Raw genomic sequence first — 20,962 nt, 5'->3', positions numbered from 1 at the left:
GCCAATGCCACTGAAGTACTGTCAGGATTTTAGTATTCAGATGAAATTGGCTTTGTTCATCTTAGCTCTCAGCATCATTTCACAGAGGGTGAAAGCAGGCCACAACTGTGCCCCTCCTTCTCTCTTGTGTGCCAGAAAGAATCTAGCACAATGATATTCTGGCTTTTAGCTCTGTCATCATTTTTCTCAAATAAGTCTTTGGTGGAACATCAGCTGATTACAAGTAGAACTGCCCTGACGGAAGAAAGGCTTGGACACTGAAACCAATTTACTTACCTTTCCATATATACCCATGCCTAGGGCATCTCCATGAAATTCCAAACATCTGAGAAAGAAAACATTTTAGAAGGTAGGCACCCAGAAAATTGCACTACCTGAAAACACAATTCCATTATACTCTTTTATATATAAACTTGTATTCTCAGGGAATATAGCAGGACAAAAATTAATGTGAAATGTTAAACAAATTATTGTTTTGGTTCAATCAACTTTGTGACATTTCTTTTAAAAAAGTAGGCGGAATCTTCTAAGAATCTAGAACCCAGAAACCATGTGGATATGGTTTAAATGAGTGCCCTTCAGATTATACATTTTCCTTCAGTTCCTTGTGACACTATAAACTGCACTATTGTGGAAGCATACCATTAATTGCAAGACCTTGTTCACTTTTGTGTCATGTGCTTTCCCTTTTCTTTTTATTTATTTATTTTGAGAGAAAGGGAGTACACGTGGGGGAGTGGCAGAGAGAGAGGGAGGGAGAGAGCCTCCGCACTGTCAGCGCGGAGCCTGATGCAGGGGCTTGAACTCATGAACCAGGAGATCAAAATCCTGACCTGAGCTGAAGCCAAGAGTTGGATGCTTAACTGACTGAGCCACCCAGGTGTCCCTGTACCTTCCCTTTGATTGGAATGCCTAAAACTTCTTCTTCACTTGGTAAACAATAGCATATCCTTAAGACCTAACCTAAGTTTCATCTAGCTAATACATGACAAAGATAAAAGAGTCCATGCAAAAAGACAACTGCTACCATGAACTAAACTATTTGGTCTCCTTTACAGTCACTGATAACCTGTGGATTTCTTACGTTACTATGACTGACTAACTTTGCATATTTGTTCAGTAATCTTCGTAATAGTTGCAAGTAGCTGCATAATGTGATTCACATGAAATGCTACATAATTGGTTGTCAAAATGAGCAGATAGCCTTAGGTTTCATAAGATGAAAGAAGAGACATAACTGGCTATATAAAACCATACCTGTGTATACCTGTTTCTGAAGTAAAGACATACATGTGTATCAGGCATCAAAAAGCCACCACTATGGAAAGGAAATACATGGACAGTAAAATCATTTTTATTTACTATCAATCAGACCACGGTAATCAAATGTAAACTGCTATTACATTTGTTATAGGATTTCCTCTATCATTTTAAAGTCATTATTATATGAAACATTGAGTCTCTACACTAGATGAAGATTCTCCTGCCACAGAAACTTAAGAAATCCATTAGCATTAGGAATGTTTGCATTAAATTCCTCCATGCTTTTATTATCTATATAATAAATAAGTTATTATAAAACCCTCCCTGATTTCTCTCTGAAAATCCTCTCAAGGACAGAACTTCTTAATTTCAATCCAAAGGCATCACTGATTAGGATCAAGCAATGAACTCACAAAGACCACAGAGTAACAAAAGAAGCATTGTGAGTATGGTAAATTTTAAAATTGTCTGCAAATGTTCACATCCTCCGTGTTGTCTCTGCTCCACTGATGTTGGATTTAGCTAGGTGACTTGCAGTATGTCATATGACAGACTGACTAGCTTCCACTTTAAAGCAAAGACTACAGGGGCATGGCAAGTTTCTGCCAACTCTCCCCTACTGCTTTCTATCATCAGAAGATCATATTCCAGACAGTCACAACCTCTGCTTCCCATAATGAGAAGACATTTGAAGAAAACTGAAAAGTAATACCTTATAGCAGAACCTCAGCAAACAGCCACAACCAATGATAAGCATTGCATAGAGACATAAACAGATTGGTCTGCTTAGCAGAGTGGCTAACACATACTAAGAACTCCAGAAACTTCAGCTACCATTATCATTTGACTACTATTAATAGAGTAATAATCCAAATATGTTAAGAAAGGAGGATCCGCATTATATAAATTATTGTGGTATAGTATGAACCAATGAGACAGAATAGAAACCCAGAATAAGACTTTATTACAAATAAAGCTTAAGTATTTGATGAATGCCATAAAATATGAAAGAGTATACATTAAAACAATAAAGAGATTTCTTTGCTACAAAAATAAAAAGCAAAACAAAAAGGTAACATTTCTAGTGAGCATGTATTTTTAAAAAAAATTTTTAATGTTTATTTATTTTTGACAGACACAGAGCATGAGTGGGGGAGTGGCAGGGAGAGAGGGAGACACAGAATGTGAAGCAAGCTCTAGGCTCTGAGCCCCCACGCGGGGCTCGAACTCACAGACCGTGAGATCATGACCCGAGCCAAAGTCGGATGCTCAAACAACTGAGCCACCCAGCCACCCCTCTAGTGAGCCTATGTTAAGATAGCACTTTGATGCATATTTATCAAGACAGTAAAAATTTGATGCAAACTATATGGAAAGCAATTTGTTGATATGCATCAGCAATCTAATCATTCAATAATGTTTATAATATGAATAACATTTGCATAATTTCAAAAAGGGATGGATTTCTTTTAACAGCCCTTCTAATAACAAAGTGCATAAACAAAATTGTCTAAAATAGGGCAAGTTTCAGTAAATCTGTTTTTCCACAATTATTTTATTAATAAAATAGATTTTCTAAGAATATCACTCAGGGTGCCGGAGTGGCTCAGTCAGGTAAGTGTTCAACTTTGGTTCAGGTCATGATCTCATGGCTCATGAGTTCGAGCCCCACATCAGGTTCTGTGCTGATAGCTCAGAGGCTGGAGCCTACTTCAGATTCTGTGTCTCCCTCTCTCTTTGCCCCTTCCCCACTTGCACTCTGTCTCTCTCTCTCTCACTTTCTCTCAAAAATAAATAAACAATTGAGGAGGGCACCTGTTGGGATGAGCACTAGGTGTTGTATGTAAGCGATGAACCATGGGAATCTATCCCCAAAACCAAGAGCACACAGTACACACTCTATGTTAGCCAATTTCACAATAAGTTGTATTAAAAAAAATAAATAGGGGTGCCTGCGTGGCTGAGTCGGTTGAGCATCCGACTTCAGCTCAGGTCATGATCTCACAGCTCATAAGTTTGAGCCCCTTGTCAGGGTCTGTGCTGACAGCGCAGAGCCTGGAGCCTGCTTCAGATTCTGTGTCTCCCTCTCTCTCTGCCCCTAACCCACTCACATTCTGTCTCTGTCTCTCTCCAAAATAAATAAACATTAAAAAATTTTAGAAATATAAATCACTCATAATGACAAAAAAATCCAGGATATGAAGCTGACTATAATGTGTGATCTAAATTTTGTAAAACCTTTTACAGATAATAGCCATGGATATGATATAGACACACTGTAACAACTAGCCCCAAATAATGCAGTGTGATTAAGAACTTTGAGTGTAAAGTTCATATATCCTTTCTTTCTAGTTTAAATTAACTCCACATATTAAATAAAAGGAATAATCTTATGACTTTTAATAGTACTAGATATATATGTCTATCAGAAGAGTAACTATTAAGATATTAGTCAAATTTAATGACTTTTACTAAATATTTTTACCTCAGATTACAATTTCAACTTTATATACACTTATTTGAATGTTGCAACACTATACTGCTTTTGTCTCTGATCTTTTATTCAGTAACTGCTTAATATTCAGAATTTATAGTTTTGCAGGACATAGATCTTTACATATTGATAGGAAAGAAAATGCAGTTGAAATTAGAATACTTGAATTGCAGTCGGTCTTACTTGATACTTTAATCATGGGTACTTTCTATGCTAAGTCATTCTTAAAAAATACCTTGTAGCTCATTTTGTCCCAATAAATAACAAATTATTTCTTAAGAATTTCAAGATGATTAAAGATTGCTCAATGTTTCCAGGATTACAGAACATCATCTGAAAATCATTGCAGCCATCTGTTCCCAATCATAAGAGATGTTTGAGAACAGTTAGTAAAGATACATTGAACACCCCACGCTGTAACATGGAAATACCTCTACCTAAAGACTTATTTCATTGATCTAAAAACCATTCTATTTTTATCTACAATATATCCTACATATTCCTTGTGTCAATTTATACTGGCTAAGTTGGGTTGTGATAACATAAAGCCTCCTATCATTTGCACTAACAAAGGTTATTTCTCTTTTGTGTAACATCTCCAAAATGAGTCTCTTCAGTCAGGTCTTTACCTCAGGACCCAAAAACAAGTATTTTAGGTTTTGTGGCTTTTTGGTCTGTGTCACTATGGTTCATCAACTTGGTTCCCAAAGTCATTCTACTCTGATGTAGTACAAAAGCAGCCATACACAAAAGCATAGCTGTGTTTTAATGAACCTATATTTTCTAAAACAGGCAGCTGAACTGGGAGCCACAGTTTGCCAACCCCTGGAACAGAGAATAAATGGGGATCAGAGGCTTCTTTAGTTATACTGTCAAGTAAGACTTTTCACAGGATGGGTGTATGAATGCTAAGTGGCCAGGTATGTGAACATCTGGGAATAGAGTACATGGGCAAGGGGTGTACCATGTGCCAAGGACCTGGGATGGGAAAAAACTTTGTGTTCTTGCAGAATAGAGAAAAGACCACTATCACTAGAATACAGGGTGCTACAGTTTGTGGTTATGAGCTAAGAGAGATGCAGATTTCATAGTTTCATAGGCCAAGTAAGAGGTTTGAATTTTATTCTAAGTGAAACTGGAAATCACCTGATTCTTTGAAACAGGGTTATAGCATGATTGGACTGATAAAAAATGATCATACAGGATGCTATGTGGAGGAAGGATTGTGGGGGGAGGGCAAAAACAGAAGGAAGGAGGTTGCTGTGGTTATGCAGGAGAAATGTAATGGTGTTTTGGACCAGCCGTGGAGATGAAAATATTGAGTAGATTCAACACATTTAAAAGTGGGATGGTTGAACTACCTGAGAGAGTGGGAAAGACCAGAGACATGCAGGCCTCTGGAGTTCTGGGTTTTAGCACAATGGATGGGAGATGACATCCTGTAGCTTTTCCTACTAATACACAATAAATGTGAAAGTCTACATAATTATCTAGAGATGTTAAGCAAAAAGAGCACTTCTAATCAAAATAAAGTCATGATATATCCTATGATTGTCCACTTCCCTATCTGTTTTTGCCTTTTTGTATGTAAAAATTAAATCCACTTTAGCTCACCAAATTTACAACTGGTGAAGTTTAACTTTCTGATTTCAGAAACAAACTGGTTCTCAAGACAAGTAAAACTGTATATGTTTACTACCCACTCCAATAAACATTAATATATGTACCCCAAACCCAAAGAGCCAGTGCTTTTCCGTTTATTTCTAAAGCATAAACGTGTATGCATTTAATAGATTATTTATTGAAAGTACTGTATATGCTGGGAATACAACAGTACAGCAAAATTAAAGCTGATACATGGACTTTATATTGGGGGGGGGGGGCGGTTAGACAATGTTTAAGTAAATAAATAAAGCAATATGTATAAATTGTGATTAACATTTACTGAGGTTATTTTGTCTCTAGTAACAATTCTTATTTCTAAATTTTATTCCTTCTATATATGCCCCCTCATTTAAATCCTTTATAGGTTTTCTAAATACATTTATTTTTTCTACTCCATCTTTATGATCTATAAGACATTGGATTATAGTAAAAATGAGGAAGGGGTAAAATTAGTAAGACATTTTAACATGATCACACTTTCCGTAAATGGAGAAGTCTTTGGCCCTGGCTGACAAGACTGTATTTGTTAAAAAAATTTCATGAAGCAGACTTAAGACAATAATACACAGCACACAAAGGATATATACTTAAGTCAATTCATTTTCATTATACTGTCATGGTCAGTTAATTTGTTTTCCCATTTGTAATAACATTTCTGTGTAAAGAATAGGTGCTAGAACAATGTTTCCACTGAGATGACCACTTTATCAGTTTAATAATCTCTCTTTCCAAAGATTTGCTGTCACAATTATTGCATGGTCATGTGACAAGCAGGCACATACATGATTATTTTCATTACAGTTTTCATAGGATGGTGTTCCAAAAAAAAAAAAAAATGAAAGAAAGCAATGAAAATTGAGAGTCCCAGGGCTAAATTTATGGCTGTGAATGAAAAGTCTTTGAGAGCAATTTTTTTTTTCTGTTTTAGTTAAAAGAAGTTAAATGGAGAACACTGAGGAGGCTGAAATTTGAACTGGGACAAATGGGACCAAGCAGAATAAAAGTGGAAACCTCAAGTCTCTCTCACACTGATAAGCTATTAGTCAGTAAATACGAAATTCAGGTGAGTAATAGAGGACAGTTTTTCTTTCCCCATTTATTTCTTATTGTCTCTTTCTCAACCTCTCCACACATGTGCACTTATTGTATCTTTTATTATCTCATTTACTTTTTCTTTGGCCTGTATTTTATCTTAAAAATAAGTTATGGCCCCTCCTTTTCTCTAAAACAAGACCACACAAATAAAATCAGTGTTCTGTGAGTAGTATACCACCATCCACCACTTCAAACTATTAGCATGAGAAAATTCTCTGTTTGACAACTCATACTACCTACCAATTAGTTGTAATAGCTCTGGAAGAAATGAAATAGAAATCAATATTAAAGAAAAATGTTGATCTTCTAAAATAAATAATTGACATGTACATATATTAGCACTCATCTAAAAAAGTTACACTGCAGAAAATTCAACAAGTCACTTAAGCATTTTGGAAATTAGAATCTTTTAAATTATTGTTTTTATATTACATTTAAAATTCATCTTCCCTTGAAGAAAAAATACAATTTCTCTTACGCCATATAATGAATTTTTTCCCTGTCAGCAATTTTATTAATAAGAACCCTTGCTTTAACCAGAAACAGTTTTGTTGGAGAACTAAGCCCCCTTCGCCAGTGTGCACGCGCACACGCACACGCGCGCGCACACACACACACACACACACACACACTCTCCACTGTAATTACCTCTGTTTGGTACTAAATCAAATTAGCATTTGATTAGCACTTTATTTCCTGACCCCAGTTAAGATATATTTATGAAGGCAACACATTTCTCCATGTTTATTCCCTAGCAACCACTATGTGGTATTTCTCTTTCCTTCAATCCCTCCTGTGTTTTTCTCATTCTCTATACAATGTTGAGGATCTGCTCACTCCTATATTTAGATATTCACTAGTTAATTAAAAGGTCTCCTGAATCTAAAAATTTTCCTCAAAATCTGACTGAAGTGAGCAAGAACCGGAGTTGTCTAATACATAAAGAAATAGATTGCAGTAGTAACATGATCTCGTATGTAATGTTTCTTTAATATTACCATTCTCTATGTATTCAGCAATAAGCTATTACAAAAAAATTAAGACAGAAATATTCAGAATTTGTTTTCTTTTGGAAGGTAAAATTTTATTTTCTCCTACTAGATTATACAAAATAGTCTAATTCCTCTCCATAAGGACACAAATCAATTTCCCTTCCTCTCTTTCTCTCAATTTTACTTTGGAACAACATCTCATGAATTAAAGGGGTAATATGTCAACGTTTGGTTAAGCAATTTCAAAAAAATATGGAATAAAAAGTTACTGAGCACTTTTATGAACAAGGTTCTTTGCATATATAACTTCATTTAATAATTGGAAAAACTTTATCAGGCAGTTATCTGCATTTTGCTAATGAAAAAACTGAGGTGCAGAGAGTTTAACAATTTTGTTCAACATCATATTTCAGGTAATGGGAATACATCCCAGATCTATTTGTCTATATTAGTTATGTCCTCTGTTCTTATTCATAATTTGCCCCATATTAGCTTTGTTATTAAACTTTACTGTTTAATTTCCTCAAAATTCGGGCTTTGGAACTTATTTCTCCCTCTTCCTGCAACACTCTTCTCCAAACCTTTGAGTACACTCTTTTTTAGTATTTTGGTCATACCTCAGTAAGGCCTTAGAGGCCTTCTCTGCCTAACGCATCTAACTTAGGCTGGACACCCTATACCTGATGCCCTTTTTCTTTTTTTCCCCCAGCTTTACTGAGATAAAATTGACATGTAACATTGTATAAGCCTAAAGCGTACCAGTGACTTGATTAAGTATATATTGTGAAGTATTTGTATTTCCCTCAATAGTTTAATTAACATTCATTACCACACATAATTAAAAATGTCTTTAAAAAATTTTTTAAATTTTATTTTAGAGAGAAAAAGAGTGTGAGCAGGCGAGAGGGGCAGAGAGAAAATATCAAGTAGGCTCTATGCTCGGTGCGGAGCCTGATGTAGGGCTCAATCCCACAATCCTGGGATCATAACCTCAGCCAAAATCAAGAGGCAGCGGCTCAACCAAATGAGCCACCCAGGCACCGCTCTTGTGATGAGAACTTTTAAGATCTACTCTTAGCATTATAGCAACTTTCAAATATTTAATACAGTATTATTTACTATAGTCACCATACTATACTCTATATCCCCTAGAACTTATTTACCTTATAACAGAAGTTTCTACTTTTTGATCACCTTCACCCATTTCCCCAACCCCTAGCTCCCCACCTCTGGCAACCACCAATCTGTTCTCTGTCTGTATGAGTTAGGTTTTTTAAGATTCTATATTTAGGTGAAATCACACAGTATTTATCTTGTCTAACATTTCACTTAGCATAATGCCCTCAAGGTTCACCCATTTTGTCACAAATGGTAGGATTTCCTTCCTTTTTATAGCTGAATATTTCATACACACACACACACACACACACACACAAATACACACATCTCTATACCATATATATGTGGACATTATATATCACATTATGTATACATAAGTAGATATCACATTTTACCTATTCATTTGTGTACATCTAAGTTACTTCCATTTCTATTATAAATAATGTAGCAATGAACATGAAGGTTCAGATATCTGAGAGAGTGATTTTGTTTCCTTTGGACATATACCAGTGGAATTGCTAGATCATATGGTAGTTGGATTTCAAATATTTGAAGAATATCCATTCTGTTTTCCATAATGGCTGCATCAATTTACATTCTCACCAACAGTTCACAAGGGTTTTTTCTCCACATCTTTGCCAACACTTACCTATCATCTTTGTGATATTAATTATCTTAACAGGTGTGAGGTGATATCTCATTGTGGTTTTGATTTGCATTTCCCTGAGGATTATGGAAGTCAAGCACCTCTTCAGGTACCTATCAGCCATCTGACTATTTTCTTTGCAAACAAGTCCATTCAGGTCCTTTGCCCATTCTTTAATTAGATTACTTTTGCTATTGTTATTGAGCTGTAGGAATTCTTAAGTATTGTGGATATTAACTCCTTACCAGAGAGGTGATTTTTTTCTCCCATTCCATAGGTTGCTTTTCATTTTGTTGACCATCTGTTTTGCAGTGCAGAAGCATTTTAGTTGGATGTAATTTCACTTGTTTATTTTTGCATTTGCTGCTTGTTGTCATTTCCAAAAAATCATTGCCAAGACCAAAATAAATGAGCTTTTTCCCTATTTTTTCCTAGGAGGTTAACTGATTCAAGTCTTACATTTAAGTCTTTAATACATTTTGAGTTAATTTTTGTCAATGGTGTAGATAAGTTTCATTCCTTTGCATCTAGTTTTCCAGTTTTCCTAGCACCATTTATTGAAGAGAGTGCCTTTTGCCCATCGTATATACCTGGTTCCTCTGTCCTAAATGAATTCACCATAAATGCATGGGTTTATTTCTGAGCTCTCTATTCTGTTCTATTGATCTATATGTCTGTTTTTAAGCCAATACTATACTGTTTTGGATTACTATAGCTTTGTAATACAGTTTGAAATCAGGGAGTGTAATGCCTCCAGCTTTTCTCTTTCTCAGGATTGTTTTGCCTATTTGCAGCTTTTGTTCCATAAGAATTTAGAATTGCTTTGTCTATTTCTGTAAAAACAAACAAAAAATCCATTGGAATCTTGACAGAAATTGCACTGAATCTATAGATAGCTTTGGGTAGTATGAACATTTTAACATCAATTCTTCCAATCCATGAACATGAGTATCTTTTCATTTATTCCTGTCTTCTTCAATTCTTTCATCAATGTCTTAAAGCTTTCAGTGTACAAATCTTTCATCTCCTTGGTTAAATTTATTTCTAAGTATTTCACTGTATTTGATGTTATCATAAATGACATTGTCTTGTCTCTCCTTCAAATTATTGGTATTTAATGTATAGAAATGTTACTAATTTTTGCAAGTAGATTTTGTGTCCTGTAACTACACTGAAGTCATTGATAAGATCTAGAAGTTTTTTGGTAGAGTGTTAAGGATTTTCCATATATAAAATCATGTCATCTGCAAACAGATAAATTTACTTTTTCCTTTCCAATTCTGATGCCTTTTATTCCTTTTCTTGCCCAATTACTCTGGTTAGAACTCCCAGTACTATGATGAATAAAGGTGGTGAGAGTCTTGTTTCTGATCTTAGAGGAAAAGCTTTGACTTTTCACCATGGAGTACGATGTTATCTGTGGGCTTGTTATATATGACCTTTATTATGTTAAGCTATGTTACCTATCAGGGTGTTTTTGAGAATTTTTATCACAAATGGATGTTGAATTTTATCAATTGCTTTTTTCCATCAAGAGATGATTATATGATTTTAATCTTTCATTCTATTAATGTATAATGTTTATTGATTTACATATGTTGAAACATCTTTGCATCCCAGGGATGAATCCCACTTGATCATGGTGTATGATCTTTTCAGTGTGCTGCTGAATTGTGTTTGCTAGTATTTTTGTTGAGAATTTCTGCATCTATATTCACCAGGAATGTTGGCCTGTAGCTCCCTTCTCTTGTAGTATATTTATCTGGCTTTGGTATCAGGGTAATGCTGGTCTAATATGAGTTTGGAAGTGTTCCCTCCTCTTCTATTTTTTGGGAAGAGTTTGAAAAGGATTGTCTTTAATTTTTCTCTAAAGGTCTGGAAAAATTCACCATTGTAACCATCTGGTTCTAGGCTTTTCCTCATTGAGAGTTTCTTGATTACTGATTCACTCTCCTTACTCATTATTAGTGTGTTTAAATTTTCTATTTTTTATGATAAGTCTTGGTAGGTTATATGTTTCTAGAAATTTGTCTATTTCTTCTAGGTCATTAAATTGTTGGTATATAGTTGTTCACAGTAATCTCTTCTGACTCTTCGTATATGTGTGGTATTAGTTGTAATGTCTCCACTTGCATTTATGATTTGGGTACTCTTTCTTTTTCTTGGTTAGTCTTACTAAAGGTTTGTCAATTTTATTTTTTCAAAGAACCAACTCAATTTTGTAAATATTTTCTGTTTTGTTTTGTTTTGTTTTTTTTCTGTTCTCTACCTTATTTATTTGTCCTACTCTATTATTTCCTTCCTTCTGCTAACTTGGGATTAGTTCATTCTTTTTCTAGTTCCTTAAGGTATGAGATTAGGTCACTTACTTGAGATCTTTCTTATTTATCAGTGTATGTACTTATTGCTAGATCCTTTCCTCTGAGAACTTCTTTTGCCATATCTTTAAGTTTGGGTATGTTGTGTTTCCATTTTAGTTTGTCTCAAGATATTTTTTCCCCTTTTGATTTCTTTTTTGATCCTTTAAGAAGTGTGGTGCTTACTTTCCATGTACTTGTGAATTTTCCAGGTTTATTCCAGTTAGTGATTTCTAGTTTCCCACCATTGTGGTTAGAGAAGGTACATGATATAATTTCTAAATTTTTGAATTTGTTAAGACTTATTTCATGCCCTAACATATGACCTATCATAGAAAATGTCCCACATGTATTTGAGAATAATGTCCATTCTTCTGCTGTTGGATTAAATGTTCTGTATATATGTTAGGCCCATTTGGTCTATAGCATTGTTTCATATTGATTCTGTGTCTAAATGATCTATCCATTGTTGAGAGTAGGGTATTAACTCCCCAACTTTTATTACTGTTTATTTTTCCTTATTTACTTTATATATTAGGTGCTCTGATGTTGAGTACATACTTAGAATTGTATCTTCTTGATGGATTGACTCCTTTATCATTACACAATGACCTTCTTTGTCCCTTTTGAGCATTTTTCTCTTATAGTCTATTTCATCTGATGTAAGCATAGCTACTCCTGATTTCTTTTGGTTACCACAAGAACTGTATTAGTTTCCTTTGTTAGTGTCATGTCTATTTGATTCTTTGTGATCCTTAATTCCTTGCAATGGTATTTGAACATCTGAGTAAGCTGTCCCCTCCTCCAGACTCCAGTTTAGCTTCGAGTTCTGGATGATTCAGGTGGTCACATCCTTTGGCAGTTGGGGCCTGCTATCAGTGTCTCTATTTGGGTTAGGCCACTGCTCATGCTCTGAGATCAAGAGGCATGCCACTGTCTGGGAACAGTGGAAAAGAATATCTGGCTTGATTCCTTGCTCAGGTGCTGCAGTGTGATGGGCTCTCTGGCTGCCCGCATGCTCTGGTCAGGCTTTCTAGCCAGTGGGATGGGATGCTGTATTCAGCAGTTGGGCAGGGCTACAAATTGCTTCCCTGTCCAGGTGGGGCCATAGAAAGGGCTCTACAGTCATTATGGTTCAATGGCTGCAACCCAAATGTGGCAGAACTGTCCATTCTGCTCTCTGGCCAGCAAGTAAAGCTGTATCCTACAACAGCTGCTATGATTTTAATTCAACCTGAGAACTCTTAACTGAAGCAAGATCATTCTTACTAGCTATATATTAGAGGTCCATGATTTTGAATCTTTTATTTATCTGAAGGTTTTAATCACTTGTATGAGGCATTCTAACACATGGTCTAATGCAGATGCAAGAATAATTGCCACTGATGCTTTTAACTGCTTAATTCAGCAGGCAGCAAAACAAGCAAATTGAGATAGAACAGTATAGGCCACAAATGTATATAATAATATTCATTAGCTCATTTATTTATTTGAAAAATATTTTTATTTTTGAGAGAGAGAGAGAGCGCACATCACAAGATGGGGGGAGGGGCAGAGAGAGAGAGGGAGACAGAGGATCTGAAGCGGGCTCTGCCCTGGCAGCAGACAGCCTGATACATGGCTCAAACTCATGAACTGCAAGATCATGACCTGAGCCAAAGTCAGACACTTAACTGACTGAGCCATCCAGGCATGCTGCTTTTTTTTTTTTTTTTAATAAAAGAGATTTTTTTAATGTTTTGTTTCCCAATTGTTTGTCTAATTAAAATAATAATCGGGCCTGAGTGGCTCAGTCGGCTGACTCTTGATTTGGGCTCAGGTCATGATCTCATAGTTCATGAGTTTGAGCCTCACACTGGGCTCTGCACTGACGGTGCTGAGTCTGCTTGGGACTCTTTCTTTCCCTCTCTCTCTGTACCTCCCCTGCTTGTGCTCTCTCAAAATAAATAAACATTAAAATATATTAAAATTATAACTATAAAACTACATTATAATGAATAATTTCTTAATAAAGAGTTTAATTTAGCCATCAAGTTAGATTGGAGACACCATTTACCTAATATCCAGATAATTCACTGTATTCCACCTTTTTTTCTATCATCAAAGTTTTGCATATATAAACTGAACCTGCTCATTTCATCATGGTTATGTCTATCTATATCATATGATTACATTGGCCATGGCATAATTTGGATATTTCACATTAATAAATTATTAATAAAATTAAACAATAATACTATTATTATTTGAATATTTTATCTAAACATTATCTACCTATATATCTATTCAAGGTTAGTTACTATATTTATGCCCTCAATTGAACATCTCATTATTTTTATTTTCTTTCCTTTGGGAAAACTTCTATGACATACAGTATTCTCTGAGTGATTTTCAAGGGCTGGGATCCTAAATAGGCTGTACACTTGGAACTTTAAATAATGTCCATTGATAGCACCAACTAAGGTAGAAAGATGGACCAGAAACTGGTATCCACATCCTCAGTAAATGTTGGGGAGTAATTATGAGGTCCTCTGATAATAGATGTGAAAGGTAAAGTATGTGATAGCTGCACAAAAGTGTCAGGAATGAACTAGAAGAATGTCATATCACCTCCTGATTCAGTGCTATACAGAAATAAAAGAATGAACAACCCTTATTTGAGGGGGATGGAAGAGGAGGGCCAAGGTTAACTCCTCCTGCTGCAATTTACATTTCCATTTCCCCTCCCACCTTTTACAAAATAGAATTTGTGTTTTGGAAAGTAATATAAAATCATTTTAATACCTAAAGTCTGCTGAAACCTTACAACAGTCACATAAGAAATGCTATAATAATTATTATTATTACAATTATTACTAAAGGCAAACAATTAAGGTGCAGGTTATTTAATTCTTGCCACAAGCCTGGTGAAAGGCACAATTCTTATTTTCATTGTATGAATCAGGAAATTAAAGTTGAGATTGGTAAAGTGATTTGTCTGAAATTAGTTACACACTTGGCTGGGATGTGAATCCAGGCCTATTTGTATCTATATTTGTTACTTAGTCAATTGCTTTGATCTCAAGAATGATCAAGGATAGTAACATTTCCTAAGGAAAACAATAATTAAGAAATATTGCCTTGAATTTTACACAGTAAGCTTTAGAAATCAACTAAAGAGTATACATATACTCAGTCGGTGGCTCAGTCAGTTGTACATCCAACTCTTGGTTTTGGCTCTGGTCATGATCCTATGGTTTGTGGGATGATCCCACAGTTTGTGAGATCAAGTCTCAGCGCAGAGCCTGCTTGGCATTCTCTCTCTCCCTCTCTCTCTGCTGTTCCCCTATTCATGCTCATGCTCTCTCTCTCAAAATAAATACATGAACCTTAAGAAAAATATACAAAATGTGAAGAAATTAATTTTTTTTCTATAAAAAAGTTGGAAAATTTCACAGGAGGCACTTGACTGAGCTGATCTGAATCTAAATCTAATTTCACCACTAATTATTTGTATCATTTTAGATAAGTCCCTTAACTTCCCTGGGTTTTAGATAAGTCCCTTAACTTCACTCAGTTTCCTCATATATAAACTAAATATGCTTTCTTGGGATATCTCCAAAGACCCTTCTAGCTCTCAAATTATAAGATCTCTAGAATGTTTGTTGTTCAATTTATATTCAGAGTAAGAAAAAAATCCACATAAAGGCATTACTTATTATATAGCTTAATATTTATTTTTAAATAATTTGTATAAAATTTGCATTAAAAAGAATGTTTTTGCAGTTATGGAAATAAATAATCAGAAATAAATCTGTATGAAATTTTACTGATAGGGAAAAATCTGTTACAAGATGGCTGACAGGACTGTTAGGGAAATTCCAGTCCCCAACCGAAGACTCCCCTTCTGGGTTCTTTTTCCTACCCTGCTTGCCATGGGCACCAAGTAACTACTAATGCGGAATGCAGAAGTAACTATAAATTGTCCCCCATGCTTGCACTTGGGACTGAGACCTCTGGAGAGTGATCTCCTCTGAGCCTGCCAGTGTGAAATAAACCTCCCGCCTTCCAAGATCTCCAAGTGCCGCTTGGTTCTTCCACCAGGTGATCCAGACCAGGTTCCATAACACTTGGTTCCCTAACCGCACGAGCCCATTGTTGCCACTAGTTTGGGAAAACGGCAAGGCAGTGACAGAATGAGGAATTGCAATGGAGAAGGCATGCCCTGCCTGATATTCGGCAGTCTCCCGCTCTGTCGCCTCAGACTTCAGAGATCTCACAGGTAGGAATTCTGTGGGAGGGAATGTAATAACCTCTGGTGTGTATGTGAGTGTGAATGTGCAACTCGGTCTGGTTTGCCTGCCAAGTTCGATTCTGGGGCTCCACAGGCAGGCACCCGTAAGGTCCCCAAAAGCACCTGGAGTCTGAGTGCACCCGTCTGCGATTTCATGGTGAATGGCACACAGTCTATGACGGCATTGGAATAGTTTCTGATCTTAAGTCACAAAGCTGAGACCACTACAGCTAAGCATCACCTAAGTACCTTCGGAACATGGCCAAACAGGCATCTGACTGGTCTCCTCATTAGAGGGGGCTCCTCTACCCCTCTGTCTCTTTGCGACTCCATCTCACAGGAACATTATGGGGTCAGGACAGTGCAAAAATGGGGTTTTGGGGAGACTATGGAATTAAAATGACCCCTGGCAAGTTAAGGACAGTATGTAAGTTGGAATGTCCCACTTTTGGTATAGGATGGTCCTCGAAGCGAACCTTAGATGTCCCAATGGTCTGCTGCATCTGGAGTGTTGTCACTGGGGACCCAGGTCACCCCGATCAGTCCCGTATATCAACTTCTGGTTAGGGATTACCCAAACCCTTCCCCCTTGGGTACGATTTACCTGCAATGAACAGAGACAGGCTAGGGTACAGAAGTCCCGACCCCCACAAATTCTCGCCAGTGATCCGGAGGAAGGACCAATGGTGCCCCTGCCATATGCTCCCCCAAGACTGTCAGCACCTATCCCCCAGTTCCTGATACTCTGCCACCTTCAGACTCGGCAGATCCTCTCTCTCCCCCGGACCAGCAGGCAGACTGCACCATCAGCCAAGTGCAGGTGCTCTCCAGATGCCGGTCCACACCCACCGGTACCAAGAAGCTCTCCTCCAGGGGATCTGAGCAGAGGGTAAGAAGCCATGAATATGCTCACCAGCAAGGGAAATCCCCCAGGGATTATTATGAGAGGCTATGTGAAGCTTACACCCTGTTTGATCCTGAGGCACAAGAGAGCCACGACAAAAGGACAGGATAAGTCCAGCTGCCAAAAGGAGGAGGCCCAGAACCTCCTTAGCAAAGGATCAATGTGCCTACTGCAAGGAGAAAGGACATTGTTAGAATAAATGTCCCAACCAGGGAAAGTCCCAGAAACCCAGCCGATACGCAAAAGAACCCTGCAAAAAAGACCTCATAAGACTAGCAGTTATAGATTCAGATTGAGGGGGACCAGGCTCACTTCTTCTTGGCCCCCATAAGCCCATGGTCAAAATGAAAGTAGGGGGCCAAACTATGACTTTTATGTGAACTTGGGGGCCATAGAGTACAGCATGAGTTCCTCTACCTACCTGAAAGCCCTATTCCTCTCCTCAGCCAGGATGTACTCTCAAAGCTGAGGGCCCAAATACCAGGTCCAACCAAGTGGCCCACCAGAATTCAGGACTGCCTTCCTCACTGTATGGGCTGAGGACAACCCTCCTGGACTTGCCCATAACTGGGCCCCTGTCATTGTAGAGTTAATCCCAGGGGCTCAACCACAGAGACAGTGGCAATATCCCCTCCCACAAGAGGCAAGATCAGGCATCCAAGAACACCCTGTTCTTGCCAGTCAAGAAGCCAGGAGGAGGGTACCGGCCAGTTCAAGACCTACAAACTATCAACAAAGTGACTGCCTCCTTGCACCCAGTGGTCCCAAACCCATACACCCTCCTCAGCCAGATCCCAGGCTCTGCCAGCTGGTTTACCTGCCTAGACTTAAAGGATGCCTTCTTCTGCTTTTGCGTGGCCCCCCAGATCCAACCCTTGTTTGCCTTCAAATGGACCAAACCAGACACAGGGCGTCAGATGCAACTGACTTGGACGCGCCTCCCACAAGAGTTTAAAAATTTGCCTACCCTCTTTGGAGAGGCACTGGCTGGAGACTTCTCCGGCTTTCCAAGATAGGCCACATTGCACAGAGCACACAAGGGCCCTCCTCCAACTCCTGTCGGACTCAGGGTGTCAGGTCTCATGGAAAAAGGCACAGATCTGCCAACAGCAAGTCCAATACTTAGGCTTCCTCCTCACCCAAGGTAAAAGAGCACTAGGGCTGGAGAGAAATAAAGGTCATCACCTCCGTACCCCAGTTCTAAACTAAGAGGGAGCTACGAGAATTCCAGGAGGCTGTGGGATTCTGCCAAATCTGGAACCCCAGATTCTCAGCAACAGCAAGAACCCTCTAAAATCCCTTGGTAGGACCAGATCAAGAACCCGGTGCTGGGGTATCTGGACAGAGGAGGCCGAAGCCGCCTTCCTAGAGATAAAGGCCACCTTGGGGCAGGCACCAGCCCTTGCCGATATAGGAAAGCCTTTTAATCTCTTTGTGCTTGAGAAGGAAAAGGTCACCCTTGGGGTTCTCAAACAGACTGTTGGCCCTTGGCAACGGTCAGGAGCATACCCATCAAAGAGGCTGGACCCAGTGGCAGCAGGATGGCCATCATGCCTTAGGGCACTAGCGGCCACAGTTCTGCTCATTAAGGAAGCAGATAAACTCACCCTGGTATAAGAACTAAATGTCAAGGTCCCTCATGCTGTTTGGTCTCTCATGAGCCCTCAAGGACACCACTACCTCTCCAACTCTTGGCTAGCACAATATCAGGGGCTTCTCTGCGAGAATCCACAGTCACTCTTGAAACAGTGCAGACACTGAACTCCACAACGTTCCTACCTTCTGAGGAAGGGAAACCAGATCATGACTGTTCTGAGGTGACTGATAAAGTATTCGCAAGTCACCCAGATCTGTGTGACCAGGCCCTAGAAACTCAGACCTCAGTGATGGTAGCAGTTTCATCACAGAAGGCATTCAAAAGGCAGGGTATGCAGTGACAACCACAGACGAAGTCCTAGAGGCCAATGCCCTACCTGTGGGATGGTCAGCACAACGGGCTGAATGACATGCCTTAATCCGAGCCCTTACCATTAGCAAAGACAAGCAAGTCAACATCTACACTGACTCCTAGTATGCCTTTACTACTATACACATACATGGGGCAATCTACAAAGAAAGGGACCTCCTCACCACAGTGGGGAAAACCATCAAAAACAAGGAGGAAATACTAAAATTCCTCAAGCCTGTCTAGCTTCCAAAAAAAGTTGCAGTTCTACACTGCAAAGAACACCAGAAGGAAGACAACCCTACAGGGAATCATCTAACAGACACAGTGACCAAGACAGCAACTAATAAGGAGGTAGACATAGCTCCCTCCCTTAACTGCACTGTGACCCCCACCAAGAGTTCAAAAAAGAAACTGTCACCCGATTTGGCGTACTGGCCACAATTCACAGCAATAACGGGCTTGTATTCGTGGCGGACTGCTTACCGGCTTCAAAGCTCAGGGAAAGTAGATGGATGAATCGCACACTCAAGGGAACCTTAGCCAAGTTCTGTCAGGAAACAGACATCCTGTGGCCCAATCTGCTGCCCCTGGCCCTCCTGTGTGTCCATTACACACCGGGAACTCAAGGTTTCTCCCCTTTTAAACTAACATAGGGGAGGCCACTTCCATGTCTAGGGAGCCTCCCAGGGAACCTACACCAAATAGAGGATAAGGACATAAGAGAACAACTTCAAGTTTAGGGCCTTCCTAAATGAGTTACAACAATATACCATAGAGAGCACCCCAATCTCTTTAGGATCCCGTGTACACCCCTTATCACCAGAGGACTCGGTCTGGGTCAAAGATTGGAAAAAAAAAAAAAGACCCTCTCAAACCACAGTGGATTGGGCCTCATACCATTATTCTGACCACCCCTACTGCCCTCAAGGTCATAGACATCACTCCATGGGTCCACTACTCCAGAGTCAAGAGGGCCAATCCTGAGGAGCCCCAGATTTTGAAGACTGACCCAAGTCTGATCGTCAGCCTTGCTCCAGCCACATCCCAGAAGCTAGCTGCTCTATGCATGGCAGAAGCCTGAGGAATCACAGGTCAGATAAAATAAATAAACTGTCCTTACTCCTTGTCATTGGATTGGCAGAGGTTGCCCAAGAAAGCTGGGGAAACAGCGAGAGGTTGCTGTTCGCACTCACTTTCCTCTTATGGATAGGATGTTTTGTTGGTATTGGTTGCCTCTAATCTGGGCCCCATTTGTAAACTTTCAGCCCTAAGGCCCAGGCTAAACAAGTGGTGTTGCTACCTGTCCTCCTAGGGGCAGGAATAGCCACAAGGATAAGGATAAACATAGGAGGCATAGGCTTTTCTATGGTACCAACTCCCTAGTGTCCTTGCAGAACCAAATAAGTTACCTGAAAGGAGTTGCCCTCCAGAACAGATGGGCACTTGACCTCCTCACTGCCGAGAAAGGGGGTACCTGCATCTTCCTCAGAGAAGTATGCTGTTACTTTGTAAACCAGTTGAGAATAGTCACAACCAAAGTCAGGGAACTAAGAGAAATGACCAGCTCATAACAAATAAAGATGATGCCCTTTGATCTGTTTAAAGAGGCATCTTTAGATGCCTAGATCTGTTTAAAGAGGATCAAAGGGGGAATGATAGGGAAAAATCTGTTACAAGATTACTGACAGGACTAATGGGGGAAATTCCAGCCCAGAGTCAAGACTCCCCTTCCAGGTTCTTCTTCCTACCCTGCTTGCCACTTGCACACCAAATTACTACTAATGCAGAATGCGGAAGTAACAGACTATAAATTGTTCCCTCTGCTTACGCTCAGGACTTAGACCTCTGGAGAATGATCTCCTCTGAGCCTGTTGGTGTGAAATAAACCTCCTGCCTTCCAAGATCTCCGAGTGCTGCTTGGTTTTTCCACCAGGTAATCCAGACCAGATTCTGTAACATTACTAGTTATAAAAACTGCGACATTTAACTTCTAATATCTTAAAATTATTTTTCACAACACTTTTCACCTTGTAGCTATAGACAAAAATATTTCTCTTTCAGAATGACAAACATATTTCCATTTTAACATGTACTGCATAGGTTGAATGAATATTATGTAATTATTTTATAAAACTGTATAGGCTTATTTTTGAAGAATATCAGAAGGAACATCCTTAAAACGAAAAAACTGTAATGGCTTATAATT

At 38.7% G+C, this 20,962-nt stretch overlaps 1 long non-coding RNA gene across 1 annotated transcript; it reads right to left on the bottom strand.

Annotated features, from left to right (window-relative positions):
- Positions 1-276: 276 nt before the first annotated feature.
- Positions 277-18,638, bottom strand: LOC122209977. The gene is made up of 3 exons (XR_006197864.1): positions 18,588-18,638; positions 17,776-17,969; positions 277-325 (listed from the first exon to the last, which is right to left on the bottom strand). It is a non-coding gene; the product is annotated as an uncharacterized LOC122209977 (long non-coding RNA).
- Positions 18,639-20,962: the final 2,324 nt, after the last annotated feature.

The sequence above is a fragment of the Panthera leo genome, chromosome A2 (genome assembly GCF_018350215.1).
Source record: "Panthera leo isolate Ple1 chromosome A2, P.leo_Ple1_pat1.1, whole genome shotgun sequence".
Lineage (NCBI taxonomy): Eukaryota > Metazoa > Chordata > Mammalia > Carnivora > Felidae > Panthera > Panthera leo.
This window is presented reverse-complemented; position numbering and strand designations above follow the sequence as displayed.